Consider the following 18,411-nt stretch of genomic DNA (forward strand, 5'->3'; position numbering starts at 1 on the left):
TCCATTCCCTTTTTCTACCTAACAGTGCCCCCCCTCAGCCATGAGGAAATGGCCCAGTGAAAAAAGGGGGGTGATGTAGGGGAAGGGGAAGGCTGTTGCCCATCAGTAGGGGCAGTGGCACCTATCACAACAACACCACCTTTAAAAATAAAAACAAATGATATCATTTCTATTAGGAGAGAGAAAGGAAGTGAAAGTTTATGGTGGTCCTATGAGCCACAACATGGTCTTTTGGCTCAGTGAGACATAGGGCAAGCAAACAAACAAACAAACAGCCCCACATAGATACATTAACATCGGGGGGGGCAAGCCTCCCTGGGGAGAGCATTCCACAAACTGTTCATATCATTTGGTCAAAACGGCTGCCCAAAACATCTTGGGGAGGCAAGGGTGGTCTGGGCCTGAACAAAAGTGAATAGTTGACTTGAGTGGTGTTGTGAAGCTGCCTTCATAACACAGCCTCATTGCTGCTGCTTACCTGGATGGGCAGAGCAGTGGTGCGGTTGGGGCTGCATAGGTGCCCTGGGGGAGCCAATCCAGCTCTTTGCCTGTGCAGCCCTGACCTCGCTGCTCCCCTTCCCCATCACCACACCACCCAGATAAGCCACAGTGACAGCACTGCCAGGAGGGCAGCTCTAATGCATTGGACTCCTGAATAAGAGTCTAAGAGGGCTGTACAGAATACAAGCCTAAGCTTGTCCCTTCATATGCCTGAGGGGAGGGGAGGTTAAAGTTAAGAACCTTGGGGAGCAGACAGAGGTGGCCAAAATGAAGGTGCCCACTGTGCATTGAAGGGTGACCCTACAGTTTGGGTCCCCAAGTTTGGGGTGCTTGCATCATCATGCCATTTTTTGACAACAGCTCCGCTCCTAATTAATATAGCAACCATTAAGTTGAAACTAGCAGGCATGAGGGCATTGCTGCAAAGGCTATTTACTTTGTAAAGAGCTTTTTCTCATTACTTGCTGTTGAACAAGACACAAAGGGCAAGGCAACTCCTTTGAAGAATAGTTGCTATGCATCTCCAGCTTATATATATTGAGTTGAACTACTTGCATACCTTATTTGTTAAATCGGAATTCTTTTAGCATTACAAAGAAGGGTTTTTTTTTATTACAATTCAATATAAACAAATTGAATTCCATTCCTACAGTTTTAATGGGAGACAAAATTTTAGGTAGGTTTGGGCTTTTCATCGTTTGAATGGGGCACTCTGACTTTACTGTACCTTAAGCAGATTTGAAGAGCCCACTTTTTTTTAGCTATTTGTATATAGCTATCGTATTTCTTTCTCTTCAGTAACTTGGGCTTGGGGGCTGGGGTGGTGGTGGTCTGAATTAGAAAACCATTTTGCAGCAGATTGCATATAAATTCAGGAAAAAGAATCAGAAAAGAATTTTCACTTTGAGACCATAGAACAAATCTACATCATAAACAGGCTGGGCTGCAAAATTATTGATCTCAATTAAGCAGTTAAAGTGGAATGAGCAGCAATGTGCAGATAGCTGTACCAATGAGAAGGACAGCAGAGCTACATGTGGACATTAATTCTAATATTAAAGGATGTTCCACCAATTAGTGACCCAGTTAAACCTATTAAAGCAGGCTGGATTTGGAAAAACCTGAAACGAAACTTGAATTAAACGAAGGTGCTGCCAAGATTGTTACATTTATTTCAGGTACTTCCTATTCCCCTCCCGATACTAACTCTAAAGAAAATCCAAAATAAAATCAGCACCTCAATTTTTTCAGAGTAAATGACCCAGGAATGCCATCAAATTAGTACTGTATACAAAAAGACAAGTGCAGGAGGATGAGAGATTCTAGTACATATTATGATGCATTCCAGCTTCATTAGCTATGTCATATGATTCCCACAGCTGAAACACCATGGATAAATATAGCTGGGAAAAGCTATGGGACAGATCCCCAGTGGGCACTCCCATTTCACCTGTGCACTCTCTCCCTCCTCAACCAAAATGAAAAACCCATTAACCAAATGCAGTTTCCCAACCTAGAAGAATATGGCAAAGACCCACATCCCTTCCATATCACCAGATTTAACTGTGACGTTTTTAAAAGGGAAATACTATGCTGGTAATAAAGGGGGTATTTCAGGCTCAGGTATTTTCATCAGAATGGTTCATTGATCACCGCTGAACAACTAAGGCACTTAGAACTAAACTAGTTACAACAACAAAAATCACTGAACCCCACCTTCGATGACATCTTTGGCCTGAGATTCCTTTGCCATAGTCTTTGACAACAACACAACTGCAGCCCACAACTTTAATAAGGCAGTGGCTTATTAAAGCAGGCAACTCACCCACTTTATGGGCCTTGAGAATCTTGCCCACACAATATGTCTCTGAGCAGGGTCCAGTGCTGATGGCAGAACTGTTAAAAATTACAGTGGGTTCTCTGTGTGGCTTAAAAATAACAGGGGAAACTGACACGAGGCAGCCAATGGATGAATATGACTGAGGGACAGTTTGGTTAACTAAACCCACACAATCCGTTTCTATGTCTATAAAAGAAAATACTTTGAAAATGTGGTACTGATGGGACAACACCTCAGTGCAGTTAGCATACTTTACAGCTGGGGTTCCCACAACCGAATGGTACAGCAGTGAGCATTGGGGCATCTCCTACCACCTATGGTGGGCCTGTCCAAAGGTTGTAACCTTCTGGGGGAAAGTGCAGTAGGACATGTCCCCAATGCGCTGTGGTTAAACCACTGAGCCTAGGGCTTGCTGATCAGAAGGTCGGCGGTTCGAATCCCTGTAACGGGGTGAGCTCCCGTTGCTTGGTCCCAGCTCCTGCCAACCTAGCAGTTCGAAAGCACATCAAAATGCAAGTACTGTAGATAAATAGGAACCGCTAAAGCGGGAAGGTAAACGGCGTTTCCGTGTGCTGCTCTGGTTTGCCAGAAGCGGCTTTGTCATGCTGGCCACATGACCTGGAAACTATACGCCGGCTCCCTTGGCCAATAATGCGAGATGAGCGCACAACCCCAGAGTCGGTCATGACTGGACCTAATGGTCAGGGGTCCCTTTACCTTTATTGACTTTACACCTAAGTGAATGCTGCTCTCCCTGTCTGAGGGTCCAAAGACAGACTTTAAGTCTGCCAAGATGCTCACCACTCTTATCACAGCAGCAAGATTCAAATGGAGATGTCTGGAACAATTAAACATAGCATTGTGGTACAGGAACATCTGGAACGTAGAAACTGCTGGGGGAAATGATTCATGAGGTGAAATTAATGAGAGGCATAGACAGACCAAGTGATTTTTATGCAACATGGCAAACTTTTATTTCATATAGACGGGCATGCAGTACCCAACCCCCGTCTTCAGCAGCTCTGAAAATGTGGAATCCATAAAAATAAATTATCCGGAAATATCCCTGTTGTTATCCATGCCTGGAAAATAAATGCCAACCCTGACATCTTTACTATTCTTTCCACAGAATACCTGGGAAAGAAAGTAAGACATTCCACTGGCTACTTTTGTAAGGAAGCTTGGAAGAAGTAGGACAATTGTATACCATTGTGTTACACCCAAGAACTATGGACACTTGATATTTCTTTGTTACTTATATATAACCTATACTGATGTTTTGTGTTTTTTTAATTCTGCATGTATATATATAAAACCCTTTATTTTAAAAACTTTATTGAAGGCTAGTTGAGAAATTGATTGAGCGTACATTTTGGCATAGCCAATTCTTGAGGGTTTAAAAAAAAAACCATTGGTTTTTAAATGATCATTTTCTCTGGTGTTTTTGGTGCTTATTTGCTCTTTTAAAATGGCATCATTTAAAAAAAATGCTCTGGTTAGTCCCTTTGTTCATCCCGCTGGTGGGATAGAATGGCAGGAGATAAATATAATAAACAGCCATAATAAACAGCCTCAAGGACTTTCAGTCTCATTACTGTTTTCATTTACTGCTCCTGTAAACTGCATGTTTGTTTCCGGAGTCAGAAGCCTGACTTAAAACTACAAGGAAACAGAACACCTGTATTATAAAAAGGCCCAGAGCCGAACCTTTGCTTTGGCAGAAGCTGGACAATGTGTGAAGGGGGTTTAGTTTGCTAGGAGTTAAATTACAGAGACTAGAACGGCTTATGCAACCAGCAACCCAGGAAGCATATATTAATCATAATAAGCCTCTGCCTTTATAGTGCAAATTCTGGGTGTTCATGCTGTGAACTCTGCAATTCTCGCTGTATGTTTTTCCCTTGTCGTCAGCCCTTTGCATTGTTGATAAAATAATCCACAATAATCTATGCAACTTTCCTTTTTCCATTTCCACACTGTTAATTCTGTTATGCAAGAGCTCTTTGATAATAACTTCTGTATATCTGATATTTTTGGAAAGAAGGGTGAAGTAGAAATATTGATTGGCCTTTCTCAAAAAAAGAGTAGGAGAAAGCAGAGAGGAGTTCTGCTCTGCTAATATCTTAGTACCTCATCTCCCTAGTCACCTGACTGCAGCTCTGACAACCAAGATGCTTTGTTAAGCAAGCTCAGGATTGCTGTAACCTAGGCATCCCCAAACCTCGGCCCTCCAGATGTTTTGGACTACAGTTCCCATCTTCCCTGACCACTGTTCCTGCTAGCTAGGGATCATGGGAGTTGTAGGCCAAAACATCTGGAGGGCCGCAGTTTGGGGATGCCTGCTGTAACCAAATTCAGGACCTACCAGTGCTGTGGAAGAGCCAGGTACAAAAGATTGTGACCTTGATTCAAACCAAACAATGTCATTATTATTGTTTGAAGGAAAGCTGTGCTAGTTTATATATTTCATGGTTCTTATCGCTCATCAGTTGCCTACACCAAGACTCTAGAGGACTTGCAATTAATAAGTAAAAAGATTCAATATACAGGTCTATAAGAACATCATAACCAATGTTCATAACCCTTCAAATAGCAACAAAATTCTAACACAGCCACAAATCCCCATCAGATTAGCAACCCTACTAACATTAAAACACTCGGAGGTATCCAACTAACTTGTTTTGTCAGTGCAAATATTTTTTCCTGGCGAAAACTTCTCTTGGGAGGAGAGGAAAGTTTCAAGTTGAAATCCTTGCACTGAGGGAACGTGTTAGTTGGACGCTGCCTACTGGCTGCTAAAAAGGTGAAAAATTAATTAAGATTGTTAAATTAAAATAATCGGAGAATGAGATTTTAAAAAAATGATTATAAAAAGGGGAGATAAAGAAGAAAATATAGTTATAAAAGGGGAAACCAGCGAAATTGGTAAAATATTAGTAGAATTGGAAAATCAACCAGATCAACTAAAAGGGGTGTGGGAAAAGGAGATAAGAGAGCAGATAGATAGTCAAAGCTGGGGGGAAATATGGGAGAAGCACACTTTGAAAATGTTGTCTATAAGGATAAAAGAAAATTACTATAAGTTAGTATGGAAGTGGTATCTAACACCAGCAAGATTAAATCAAATAAACAAGAAGTTTTCGGTGTTCTGTAGGAGGGGATGCAAGGAAACAGGGACTTATGTTCACATGTGGTGGGGGTGTAAATATGTACATTTTTGGGGGGGACAGGTGTTTAAGAAGATAACAGAAATCACAGGGTTAAAGCTGACTGAAAGTCCAGAGGTAGCATTGCTATTACGGCTAGGGAGAGGAAGGGACAAGGTGTATATCAAATGGAAGAATGATATAAAGAGGTGTGGGATACAGCTATTAATGATAAATTAACATGTGCTATCAAGGTAAGATGGGGAATATGGAGGAGGAATGATTTAGAGGACATATGGAAGGTATTTGTAGAATTTGTACTGATAAAACAGAAAGGGGTCAAACCACCGCAAGAGGTTGTTGAAATTTTGGGAGGTTAGATAGTTACAATCGAGTGGTCTCAGGGATGAGGTGTACATTTTTATTCATACTCTAATTTGTAAATAAAAATTTTAAAAGACATTTTAAAAAAAGCTTTTATATATGCTACAATACTTTACACAGCAGCCAAGAAGAAGGATGGCTGCTTTGAGAATACCTAAAAGACAAGCCAAAAAGGTAAAGTAAACCAAATTATTATGGGTTAAGAAATGGATAACGGGATGATAATCTTGCTAGAAATTGGATAATGTTTATTCTGTACTGCAACTGCAAACACAGTGTTTCAATGCAAGCTCTTTGTTTCGTTTTTCTACTCTACAGATGGTATATTAGCAACTGTAATAATATATTCTTATTTGTAACAAAAAAATTAAAGATTAAAAGTTCAATAATCTTCACTGAGGCAAAGATCAAAGGGAAATTTGCTTGGAACATCAATTTAGGAGTCTTGAAAAAAGAGCCACATTAGCATCAACAATGGGATTAATTAGACTCTACTGGAAGCCTTTCAAATAGCAAACATCCAGCTAGTTTACTGCTAATTACAGTTTATTCTAAAGGAAAAAAGAGGGGGCCCAAGAAAGAAATAAGCCAAATCGACACTGCCGCTTACACAGGCACACACCCTTTTGCCAAAGTTGCATTGTCTTTTGTGTGTATCCTCATGGACAAGAAAAGGGAGGTGGTAACCCAGGCTGAAAGAAACAGGTCGTGTAAACCATAGATAAGAGATGAGACTTTCCCCGGCATCCATGCCATGCATCGTGGAAAGCCAAGATAGCAGCTGGGCAAATATTTCACAGCAGGTCCAGCTTATGAGGGATTGATAAAGAATTCAGTGGCCTCCAAAGGGCTGTAAGTGTTTCATGCTAGATTGGAAGAGAAGCTGCCGCAGGGTGGAAGGGAGTGGAGCTCAGCAGAGAAGCCACTTCCTTCTTTCTCTCACCCAAGATAGAGGCAGCTTCAAATGAATGGATTTGCTGTGGGAGTCCCCCCCCCCTTTATGCCATTTTCTGACACTGTACAGGAGCAAAACAAGCTTTAACATTCCCCACAACCACCACCACCATCATTCTGGGCTATTATATCTTCTTAATCTGTTGAGAAAAACAGTGCATGTGGATTTTTGACTTTGAAAAATACCACTAGGAAAGAGACAAAAGAAAACATCCCAGCCACTTCATTCATGTAACTGACAGGATAAAGACTCTGCACCCTGAGGTTAAACATAATCATGGTGACCCCTAACTCTGATGTAAATGCACAGCACTGTTTAAAGCAGAGAGGGTTGCAATTTAAAGTGTGTGTGTGTGTGTGTGCGCGCGCGCACGTGCGCGCGCGTGCACACACACACACGGTTTAGTCTGTTAGACACTTCGGAGTAAATATATGTGGAATTTCGCTGCACATTTTATTCTATTCTATTCTATATTTTATTTTATTTTATTTTATGGGTTTTCTGGCCCACCTTTTAGAATAGGTATGCTCGCAAAGCTGGTTATAACAAATCCAGACAGAATTAAAGTTCTAAAATTTAAAACTGCAATCACATAAAATAACATGACCCGCCAAAGGGCCAGATTTCCTCCAAAATGCTTCTTGTGGAGGAAGTGCCTCCTACACAGGAATATAACTCAGCAGACTGTCGCCCTAATAATCTCCAGATAAAGGCAGAGATAAATCTAAAATAACAACATAAAAGTAGCAGCAGCAGCAGCAGCATAAAATTAACCTGTTGTTGACTACAGCAACCATTTACGCATGGCTTCATAAACTGACTCAGTGCCTCAAACTTCACTTCCCAGAATAAAAAACAAAGACTTTCATATTTTCTAAGTTTTCCTCTTGGACACCAAATTCTTTGGAGGATCAGGAGAGCCCTGAGAAGCATCCTCCAAATAAGTTCCCAGCATCCAAAAATCTTGCTGCCTAGAAGTAACTGGCAGCTGCCTAACAATGCAGTGGACCTCTGGAAGGAGGGTGATGCTTTAGTCTTGACTCTCTAGCCTAGCCCTAGACCATAAAACTCTGACAGCTGCTCCAGGCCACTGCTGAGGCAATGGGTTCTTTTGGTCTGAGATGCAGGAGTGCTTTCTGTGGTCCTGACCCAGCACCTCTGCCCCTGTCTGGGGTCATGACCAGTGCCAAATTTATGTATAAGCCTAAACAAGCTGTAGCTTAGGTTCCCAGTCTCTTGGGGCCCCAAAATTTTTAAAGGAAAAGAACACTGGGTGTACATTTCCAAAATATAAAAAAACAAAAAAATAAAACCTACATACAGCAACAGTGTTTTGTGTTGTGTAGGCTCCTATTTGTTATGTGCAAATGGCTTTAGATACCTATTAGGTCCATAAATTACCATATAGCATATATTCAACACAAAAAACAGTGACAATTTGTTGTTGACAAAGGACAGCTGGACATAGCAAGGGCCCCATTACCTTCAGTAGCTCAGGGCCTCATCAAACCTAAATCTGGCCCTGGTTGTGACCTTGCCATGGCTTCATCTCCGTAATGGAGATCACAATGGATCGAGACAATGATCAGCTGAAAAAGTACTTATTTATCTTTCAGTACAGTACCACCCTTGAAAAGACAACTTTGAAATCTCTGGGAGGAAAAGCTCACTTTGCTAACTGTCTCAAAGTGAGCAGCAATTGGGGAAGGTCGGCCATCCTGGGGAGGTTAATCCAAATCTTTTATGAGTCACTCTCCTACTTTCTATCCGACAATTTGCTGGCCTACCTAACCTTCCATGTGCCGCTTAAAACCTGGAATGAACAGCTAAACGACGCCACATTGCAATGCAACTGTTTGTATGCAACCTTTTGCGTTTTCACACTCATAAGCGTATGAGGAGAAAAGAAGACCACCATTTTATGTGGGTGAATGTTTCAATTCACTGTTTTAGCTCTTGCTGATTCTGTTTTTTTTCTATTCCTTCTTCGTCTTTCCCCTTGCTCACCTATCTACATGCAATCCATGGATTACCTGGGCAGAATTCAGTAACAATTTTAAATAACCTGCTCTGACCCTTTGAATGCTCTTGAGTTGAATAATACATGATACAAAATCTGCAATCTGACTCAGGAAACAATGTTTCCAGTGCCAGAGGGGTTTGCGTAGAGAATTCAGATGTTACATTAGTAGTAGGCATGGCCTGCCATCAGAGGTTATGCATGGAAATGGAGCATATTTTTAAAATTTTGTGATAGAGATTTACAAAGATCCCTAGAAGTATATTTGAACTTACACATCAAGATATTCACATTTGCTAAAACCTGTTCAGGCATATCCATAATGACTGGAGAATGTACAAAATTCAATCAATAGATGTACATTCTCCAAGGCTTGCTGGGGGTTATATATCTCAGCCAGGAAATATGCACATTCTCCATGTGGCCTAGTGAATGTGCAAAATGGCTGGTTGTTATGCACATTACGTACATATTAAGGGGAATGTAGGTTGTGCAGAACAGTGAGCCCTTGTGTGCATTCACTGTTCAACCTACATTCCCCTTAACACGTACACTTCACTCGACTAATACAACCCAGTTTATTCATGCTCTTTCCTGGTCAAAGCCACCACACGATGAGTCACAAGTGATCATGATTTGAATTCTGTCACCTTTGCATTGAGACAAAGCTGTGAGCCTATGGAAATCTATCTCAATCTTCCTGCTTTTTTGTTCATTTTGCTGAGCACGTCTGAGGTCTTGGAAAATAAAATCCAATATAATAAAAGGTGACATTTTGTTTGGTGATGGATTTGGGGTTTAGTCAACCTTCTTACAGTCTATGTAAATCATGTGGAAATGCACCATATAAAAAGGGCGCAAACTGAATATAACTCAATATTCTCTTGCCAGCAATTAATTCTTTATATCAAAAATTTCCACACTGCTGGAATTAATCAAGCTAACTCCTTAACATACTTGAGTGCACATATTTGGTATAATTATGTTCAAGGTTTCTACTCACTCATTTGTGAGTGAGATTTCCCTCCCCACTCCCCCAACCTTCCTTTAATGAAATAGCTTGCATAGGTGAGTAGATTAATTCAGTTCTGACATTTATGACATTTTCTCTTCCTGAAAAAAATGTTGCCATTTTTCAGCCTGCTTGACCCAATAAGTATATTGTAAGATTGAAAACACTGACATTTCCATAGTTCTTAATACTTCTTAGGCTGTGTACAGAATATTTCTGGGCAGTCGTGAGAGGCATTTCTCTTATTGCAGTCACGGGTCATCTAATGTTGGTGCCTTGATCAGGGCCGTCTTTACCCAGGGGTGCAAGGGGTGCGGGGCACCCTGGTGCCTAATTCTGGGGGGGGGGCACCAGGCACCCGCTGCTGAAACTGCCTAAGCCACATAATCTACCTGTTATGAAATAATAAATAATTTTGATCAAGCTCGAAAAACAAACTACATATACACCTAGGTATTACCGAAATGTATACCTACTGTTTCACTAAAGGACTTTTGACTTTGTGCGCTCATTTACCAAAGACGTACCATCAGGGCCAGTGGGGTCAACAAGGCAGGACTCTAAGGCAGAAGTCCAGCAGAATGAGCAACAGGGCCCCCAAATCCAACAGCACTGGCTTATCACATTTTGAAGGAAGTGAAGTAACTGTTAAGACCATTCACCTTTAAGTCAAAAACTATCTAACTGCACCATGTAACAGTAGGATGGGAAAGAGCCAAACAGATGGGTCAGAGCCAGCAAAGGCTGGGCCCTACACTTTCCAAATTCCTATTTCAGCACTAGATTTCCTGGGCATTTTAACCAGACCTCAGATGAGTGTGGGAATTTTCTCTTTGATATTCTCAAATTCTGAGTGTGCATGTGCCAAATGATCTGCCAAAATCAAGGCTCTGGGTGTTAAAAAAAAAGATCACTGTGCACTATGTAGCTTATTTTTATATCTGGTGACCATTTCATTCCTTACATTTCCAAATTACATTTAGTCTAAAAGGCTAGGTAACCGGTGGCTGACTGGATGTTGGCAGACTACAACTTCCATAATCCTGGCCATTGTTTGGCAGTTGTAGTCTAACAACATTTAAGGGACACACAGGTTCCTTATCCTTGCCAAAAGGCATACCTCTGTTCACCACCACTACCCAATCCGCAGTGCAGATCGTCCTGAATTATACCTTGTTTTCCCATATTGCTTTCACCCGCTCTTTGAATCATGGCAGGTCATGGCTAGCAAGTCTCTCTTTTTATGTTCCCAAGCCTTCTCCAACATTTTCTTTCCTGTTTATTAATCAAATTTAAACCTAGAGCAATAAGCAGATCTCTTAACCATGCGGAACTGTCCCGCCAGCCTTCCTTTTGATCATAATGACCCTAGTTAGTTATGCTACATTTATAATTCCACCCACTGAGCTCACCCCACCCGGCCAATGCTTTGAAATATGGCCTACTGGAGATTCAGGCATATTACCCCTGTTTTGAATCCTTTCCAAATCCATTAAAAATATTTGTTTCATAGTTACGGCTTGTGTTGTCTCCCAGGGGAGCGGATTTAAAAGAAAATTGCATGTAAGTGTTGGATGAAAAGAACTTCATTAGCCAATTTTTCCTCCACCAGCACTTCTTTAAATTGCTTACTAGGGACAGCAGACGATTAAACACGTGTTTGAACTGAGACATAATAAGTATCTGACATTCCCAGTAAATGAGGCGATTAGTATTTCGATATGCAAATGCATGCATTGTACAAACTAATTGGAAAAGGGGGAGATGGTCATCATTTGAGGCGCTGAGCAAGTCCTGCAAAATGCATCACCCACACTAGCCTCAAGAAGACTATCCCCCACCCCCAAAAAAGAACAGGCCTTTGGGTGAGACCTGCCCTCATTTGCTTTAAGACAGAACTTGGATGAGCCTAGGCATGTCACTTTGGAAACAAAAAGAATCTCCCCAAAACAAGGTAGTGGTTTTTAAAAACTGATGCACTTCCTTAGGTGTGCAGAAGTATGTTAATTTGTAAATTAAAATAGTAATGTGTGTGTGTGTGTGTGTGTGTGTGTGTGTGTGTGTGTGTGGCACATCCAACAGGTAGATCGTGATCTACATCACTGGATGTCTGTGGTAGATCACTGCTAGATCACTGGCACCCCAAAAAAGCTCACCCCAAATTTCCCTCCTCCCTAAAAAAAGCTGAACAACTATGACCTGAAGCCCTAAACAAAAATGGGCCTTCCTCCCTCCTAAAAGAAGCTCTACAAGTTTGACCTAAACCCCAAAAAACAGGGCTTCCCTTTCTTAAAAAAACTCAACAGCTTTGACATGAACCCCCCAAAAGGGGGTAGATCACTCCCAGTTTTTAACTCTGTGAGTAGATCACAGTCTCTTGGGAGTTGGTCACCCCTGATATATATGAATAAGCAAAGGAAGAATGATTCAAGTTGAGAATGTTTGGTGCTCACCGGCAGAATGTTGAGGGGGTGGGAGCAAACTGATGGGGAGGAGGGAATTGGCATGTTTAAACCCCTAACAATTTATAGTGAGTATCTTGGGAAGTTTGCTCTGCATGCAAAAGGTCCCTGGTTCAATTTCCAGCATCTCCAGGTAACACTGGGAGAGAACCTTGCTTGAAATCCCAAAGATTTGAAGCCAAAGATTTTGGGCATAATATACAGTACAGCTAAAAGATTGGGAGAAATTGTGGAAAGAAGGGATAAAATTTACAGCATGCACTGCTCCGAAAGAAAATGTAATGAAAATGATGTATAGATGGTATATTACACCAGTGAAATGAGCTAAAATGTATAAATCAAGTAATAAATGTTGGAAATGTAAGGAAAAAGAAGGAACTTTTTACCATATGTGGTGGGAATGTAAGAAAGTGAAAAGCTTCTGGGAAATGATATATAATGAGATTAAAAATATGTTGAAATATACATTTATTTTTTAAAAAAACCAGAAGCATTTTTACTTGGTATTGTAGGCGAGGATATTAATAGACAAGATGACAAATTGTATTTATATGCGACAATGGCTGCAAGAGTATTGTTGGCACAGAAATGGAAGCAAGAAGAACTACCAACGAAAGAGGACTGCCAGATGAAATTAATGGACTACGCAGAATTGGATAAGATGACCGGGAGAATTCAAAACCGGGGGGATCAGAGGTTCCTAGAAGATTGGAGTAAATATGTGAGTTATTTGAAAATCAACTGTAATCAACAGACTATGCTAGTAGGGTTGCAATAAGTTTTGTAAGGAAGAACTATATGAAATATTGCGGGGAAAATGTATGAAAAGGATTATTATAGAATAGTAAAAGTAATAGTGAAAATAATGAAATGCAAGATAAGTGAGGAAGATTGAAAATCATTAGGCGTTGTTACTTCCGGTTTGTCGCCCGATCTGGCCGGCGGGGTTTGTCTCGAGCTCCGAGACAGCCCGGCTTCGCTGAGGGGGGGGAAGGCTGCGAAAGCGCCGCAGCGCCCCAAAAGAGTTCCAGATCGAGAGTTCTGGAAACAAAGCTCCGGCGGTGCCCCATTTTTTAGCGACTCCCCGATCCTCTGGCGAGCTCTAATAAGAGTCCCGGAGAGAAAGGGTTGCAGTCGCGGGTGCCATTTTGGAGAACAGCGTTACCTCAGCGAAGTGAAGCTTCAAGTCCGGTGGTGGTGAGCGGCAGATTCTTCTAAATTTTTGATTTGGAAAAACCCGTGAGTAAAGTTTGAATATATAATATTGGACTGTAATTCGGTAATCGGGAGTAAGGGGAAAAGAACGGAAGTCACCTTCTCCCACTGATTGATACAAGAAGCAGTGCAATTGAAATGACGACCAGTCTAAGCGAAAAGCAGCTTATTATATGAACTCCTTCAGAGACTAAATTTAAAGAATTACCTCCGGTGGCAGGGTGAAGGAGAGAGACTTATTTTAAAGCTGATATCCCCTGCACCTTAGGAAAGGGAGAACTTCTCCCTGCCCTGAAATCGGCAGCCCAGAGAGGACGGTAAGCTGATTGTGAAGATGGATGTCAATAAGGATTTGATACTTAAAAACTTTTTGATTGAATGTCTGAAACAAATTTAAAGTTGAAGTTAGATACTACGGACAATACACAGTTTCCAGTTTGGATTTTGCAACAATATATCTCTTTTGTAAACACCCCCTGGCTCTCAAGCCTCGCGCCATCCTCAGCAAGCTGGAACAATGGCAACAAAAGACTGCACATCTGCGTTCAAGGACAGAGTGATAAAACTCTTATGGGAACTTAGAACAGAAACGTACAAGACTCAGCAACAATTGTTGGAAATAAATCAAGATCTACAGGAGCTCAGAGAACGGGACTTACCAGAGGAAAAGGAGCAAGATTTGCAAAAAGAGGACTTGATTAAAGAAGGAACACAAGAATTACAGGAAAAGGTTTCAACCGAAAAAAAGGCACAAGACGACGAGTGGCCGTATGAACTGAGCGATGGGGAAAAGGAAAATTTAAAGAACAAAGATGGATCAGAGGAGTCAATGATGCAAGAGCTACAGGAGAGACAGAACACCCATGAGAAAAATGGCCAGCAAAGAAGAAAAGAAGACTGAGGAGGGGGAGACAGAGGGGGTTGGTTTTTGAAACAGGTTAGGAAGGGGGTGGGTTGAAGGAAGACTGAATATCAATTATTGAGGACAGATAAAAAGGACTGACAACTGGACTGACGACTTTGGAACTTACTGGACTGGAAGGGAAAGGCCGTGATCGGGGCGGGGAGGGGGGAAATCATGATTTTTAATTTGTGCAAATAAGAATAATAAAGAGGAGCTTTGGAGGATAAAAAATAGGCAGGTCAAAAATAAAAGTAACGAGCAGATTTGTTTATGAAAAAGATTTAGAAAGATCAAGCTAGTTTGATTAAAGAGGACTTAAAAAGTGGGACAGTTTTTTTTATAATATAAGGTTAATTTTTTTTTGTAGAAATAGAATGGGAATAAGAATAAGAATACTGTTAAATAAGAATCGAAAATGGAAATCGGGATAGGGGGGAGGTTGGGGAAGTCATTTTTCTTTCATTTTTCCTTTTTTTCTTCTTTTGTTTTTCTTTTTTCTGTTTGGAAATTGGCTGGACGGATGCCCCCCTCTTCGTTCCCTCTCTTGGAGTCTCCCGGTGGCAGGGGGGGATTCTGGGGGGGGAGGGAGGGGTGGGGGAGAAACCCAGCCATAAAAGGAAACACTGCCGGCTGCCTGCCTTTCGGGGGTCTCTCTGGTGGGAGAAGAGGGCCTTGGGAGGGTGGGTGGAAGCCAGTGGTAAATATGTAATGTAGTATCTTTTGTTTTTGTTTTTGTTTTGTATAAAATCAATAAAATATAATATAAAAAAAGAAAGAAAATCATTAGGCGTTGTTGATGGAAGTCCTTGGCTTTTACCCAAAATATTGTATAAGATAAGAAGAGATGTTGTGTGATGTTTGGAAATATATGCAAATATCTCTCTCTCTCTCTCTCTCTCTCTCTCTCTCTCTCTCTCTCTCTCTCTCTCTCTCTCTCTCTCTCTATATATATATATATATATATATATATATATATATATGAAATCCCAGAGAGAGCTGCAGACAATACAGAACTAGATGGCCCCCTGGTCTGATTTGGTATAAGGCAACTTCCTATGCTCACTGACTTACAGAAGATCCTAGGTTGAAATACATGACATAATGATTCTTATTTGGTTTCTGAGCACTGCTTCATTAGGAAATAGGCAATGAGCATGAATGCCTATGGAACATGACCAGGCAGCAGCCTGCCATGCCCTCCTTTGTGCACCTCCATCATGCTGATGCCACTGCCTGGAACTCTTTGTCAATCACACACATTCCCTGCCTGCATTCAGATCCTGTCTCAAAGACCACTCCAAAGACACCACACGCTGCCTTAGCTCACCCTTCCTATGTCATTTTCAGTCTCTTCCCTTCCCTTCTCCATTTCTCCACCTGTGCAGAACCTTATAGTAAGTGCTTGCTAGACAGGTAGCTGATGATGAAATAAGAGAACTCAGAAGCTCAGCTTTATTTTAGCTTTATTTTAGTTAATATGATATAAATTAAGGCAGGTATTTATTCGGGATTTTACATTTGAGAAACTCTAATCCCTTTTTAATATGGATTTTGGGCACTTACCTCTGCTATCCCCCAAATACCAGAGAAAGGTCTAAGTGACAAATTTAGTTGGTTAACTGCAGTCTTTCTACTGAAAGCCATCAGTATCTCTATAAATGTTTCAGAGGAACATAATGGCAAGAGAAAGATGGAATGGTTGACACATTCTGGATAGACTGGCTGCTCTGAGTTCCAGGGGGGTAGTTGTGCTAAGACCATTAAAGGTAAAGGTAAAGGACCCCTGACAGTTAAGTCCAGACGCGAACGACTCTGGGGTTGCGGCGCTCATCTTGCTTTACTGGCCGAGGGAGCCAGCGTTTGTCCGCAGACAGTTTTTCCGGGTCATGTGGCCAGAATGACTAAGCCGCTTCTGGTGAAACCAGAGCAGCGCATGGAAACGCCGTTTACCTTCCTACCGGAGCGGTACCTATTTATCTACTTGCACTTTGATGTGCTTTCGAACTGCTAGTTGGCAGGAGCTGGGACCAAGCAACGGGAGCTCATCCTGTCGCGGGGATTCGAACCACCAACCTTCAGATCGCCAAGCCCAAGAGGCTCAGTGCATTAGACCACAGCGCCACCCACGTCCATTACAGCACATTCATCCATAGCTGCCAAGTCCCGGTTAGAAAACTATGGGATCAGCAGCGCCGGCACCGGACGTGCCCTAACATGGGCCCAGACATGTGTAGAAGCAACTTCCGGTGCCGGCGCTGCCCGATTTCCGGTGCAGAGCAGAACTGGAAGAAATCCGGGGGATTTACGGGATATTTCACCATTCGGGATGACAGCGTGAAATGGCTTTTAAAACGGGGGTTTCCCTGGGGGAAACGGGAGACTTGGCAGCTATGCATTAATCCTCTTTTGTGAACCACAGTCCAAATGGATGCGTATTGTGGCGTATTGGCTCTGGGTGTACCACAAATAACAAACCAGGTCATGATCTCATGTCCTTGATCATGTTATTAGCAAGGAGTCTCAAGGTAGATCAGGGGCTCCCTTAGCTTCTGAGTCATTCTGTGGCCTTGACTGATCCAATAGGTTGAATGAAAGACCTCCCTTCCTCACCTTTCCCCCCAAGCTGCCAAGGGTGATGCTTAGAATCCAAGGAAGGTGGAAAGGTGGCAAAAAAATCATTTTGACAAACGGCTCTGGCTTTTAATCATGGTGGATTATTTTTTGTGGCCACTCCAATCACTGTGATTTAGGGGAGGGATATGGAAGTAAATATTCATGTGGGTCAGGATTCTCCTCCCAGCTTTGGCTGTAAGAACAGGGTGTAAGTGGTAGAATTAGACCAACAGGTGACCTGCTTCTTTCTCAACTGCTCTTTCCTCCCAACAAATGAAAATCATAGCTCCTAGGGGGGCGGGGAGAGAAAAGAATGATGTTTTAGGTCTTTTTTAAAAACACACAACAGAAACAATACAAAACAATGTAGGTAAAATCACCTTGCATCATAGCTTCTGCTGAACTTTGGCCACCACCCCCACTGCAGGAGCATTTCTCTGTAGTCCTCAGGGTTTTTAAAGGAAGCATTCCTCCCCCCCCCATCCCCAAATGATAACCACTGCACTTCTCTCTGAAATTTGTCAGGCTTCACTCCCTCAAGAGCAACCACGTCTACAATCTGCATCCAATTCTGGCGGGGGGGGGGGGAATAGAGACTAAACTTTTGTCACATTTTGGTTGGTCCTGAAAAAGTTATAGGCCTTCTGTGGATTTTGGATTCCCACCCCCCACCCCCCACCCCCCACCCCCCACCCCGCGGCATAATTTTTCTTCATATCCCCTGGATGCAATACTGGGGAGAAGGCAGAACTGTCTAGAGGTGAACTCAGCTTGGTGTCCGCAACTTGTCTCTGTGGGCAGGCATGATTGGGGCAGCAGTGTTATCCCTCCCTGTTGCTGACTGTGAGTTCAAGTGTCTCTTGGGGGAGCAAAGCTTCTTTGATTACCCTGCTGCATGCAGAAAATTGGCCAGGCCAAGTGAAACCACCCCAGCAGGGAATAATAAGAGGAATCTCCTTCATGTGCTCTGCAGTTTCCAGATGCTCACAGGGCTTTTACTTCCTGCTTTAATGCTATTACAGTCTTAAAGAGATCAACAAAACACAGTTAATATAAGTTGATTCACTGTAATCTGCTTTAATAGAAGAGGTATTAAAGGCAGACTATGGTGAAAGTCAGTGTTTAGATGTAATAGTAACAACTCAGCCCCAGCATTTTCAGACAAAAGCTGCTCAGTATATACACCAATTCGGCCTGAAAACTGTTCTAAAAGCAGAAATTTGTGGCAAAGTGCATGGTTTCTAAAAAGCACTTCTGAAATTCCATAGTATGAAATTCAGGCTTGCAGTTTTAAATAAGCATTTGCAACTTGTTGTTTATTTTTAAAGCCACCCGTGTTATTGGACAGCTTTGTATAAA

Source organism: Zootoca vivipara, chromosome 2 (genome assembly GCF_963506605.1).
Source record: "Zootoca vivipara chromosome 2, rZooViv1.1, whole genome shotgun sequence".
Taxonomy (NCBI): domain Eukaryota; kingdom Metazoa; phylum Chordata; class Lepidosauria; order Squamata; family Lacertidae; genus Zootoca; species Zootoca vivipara.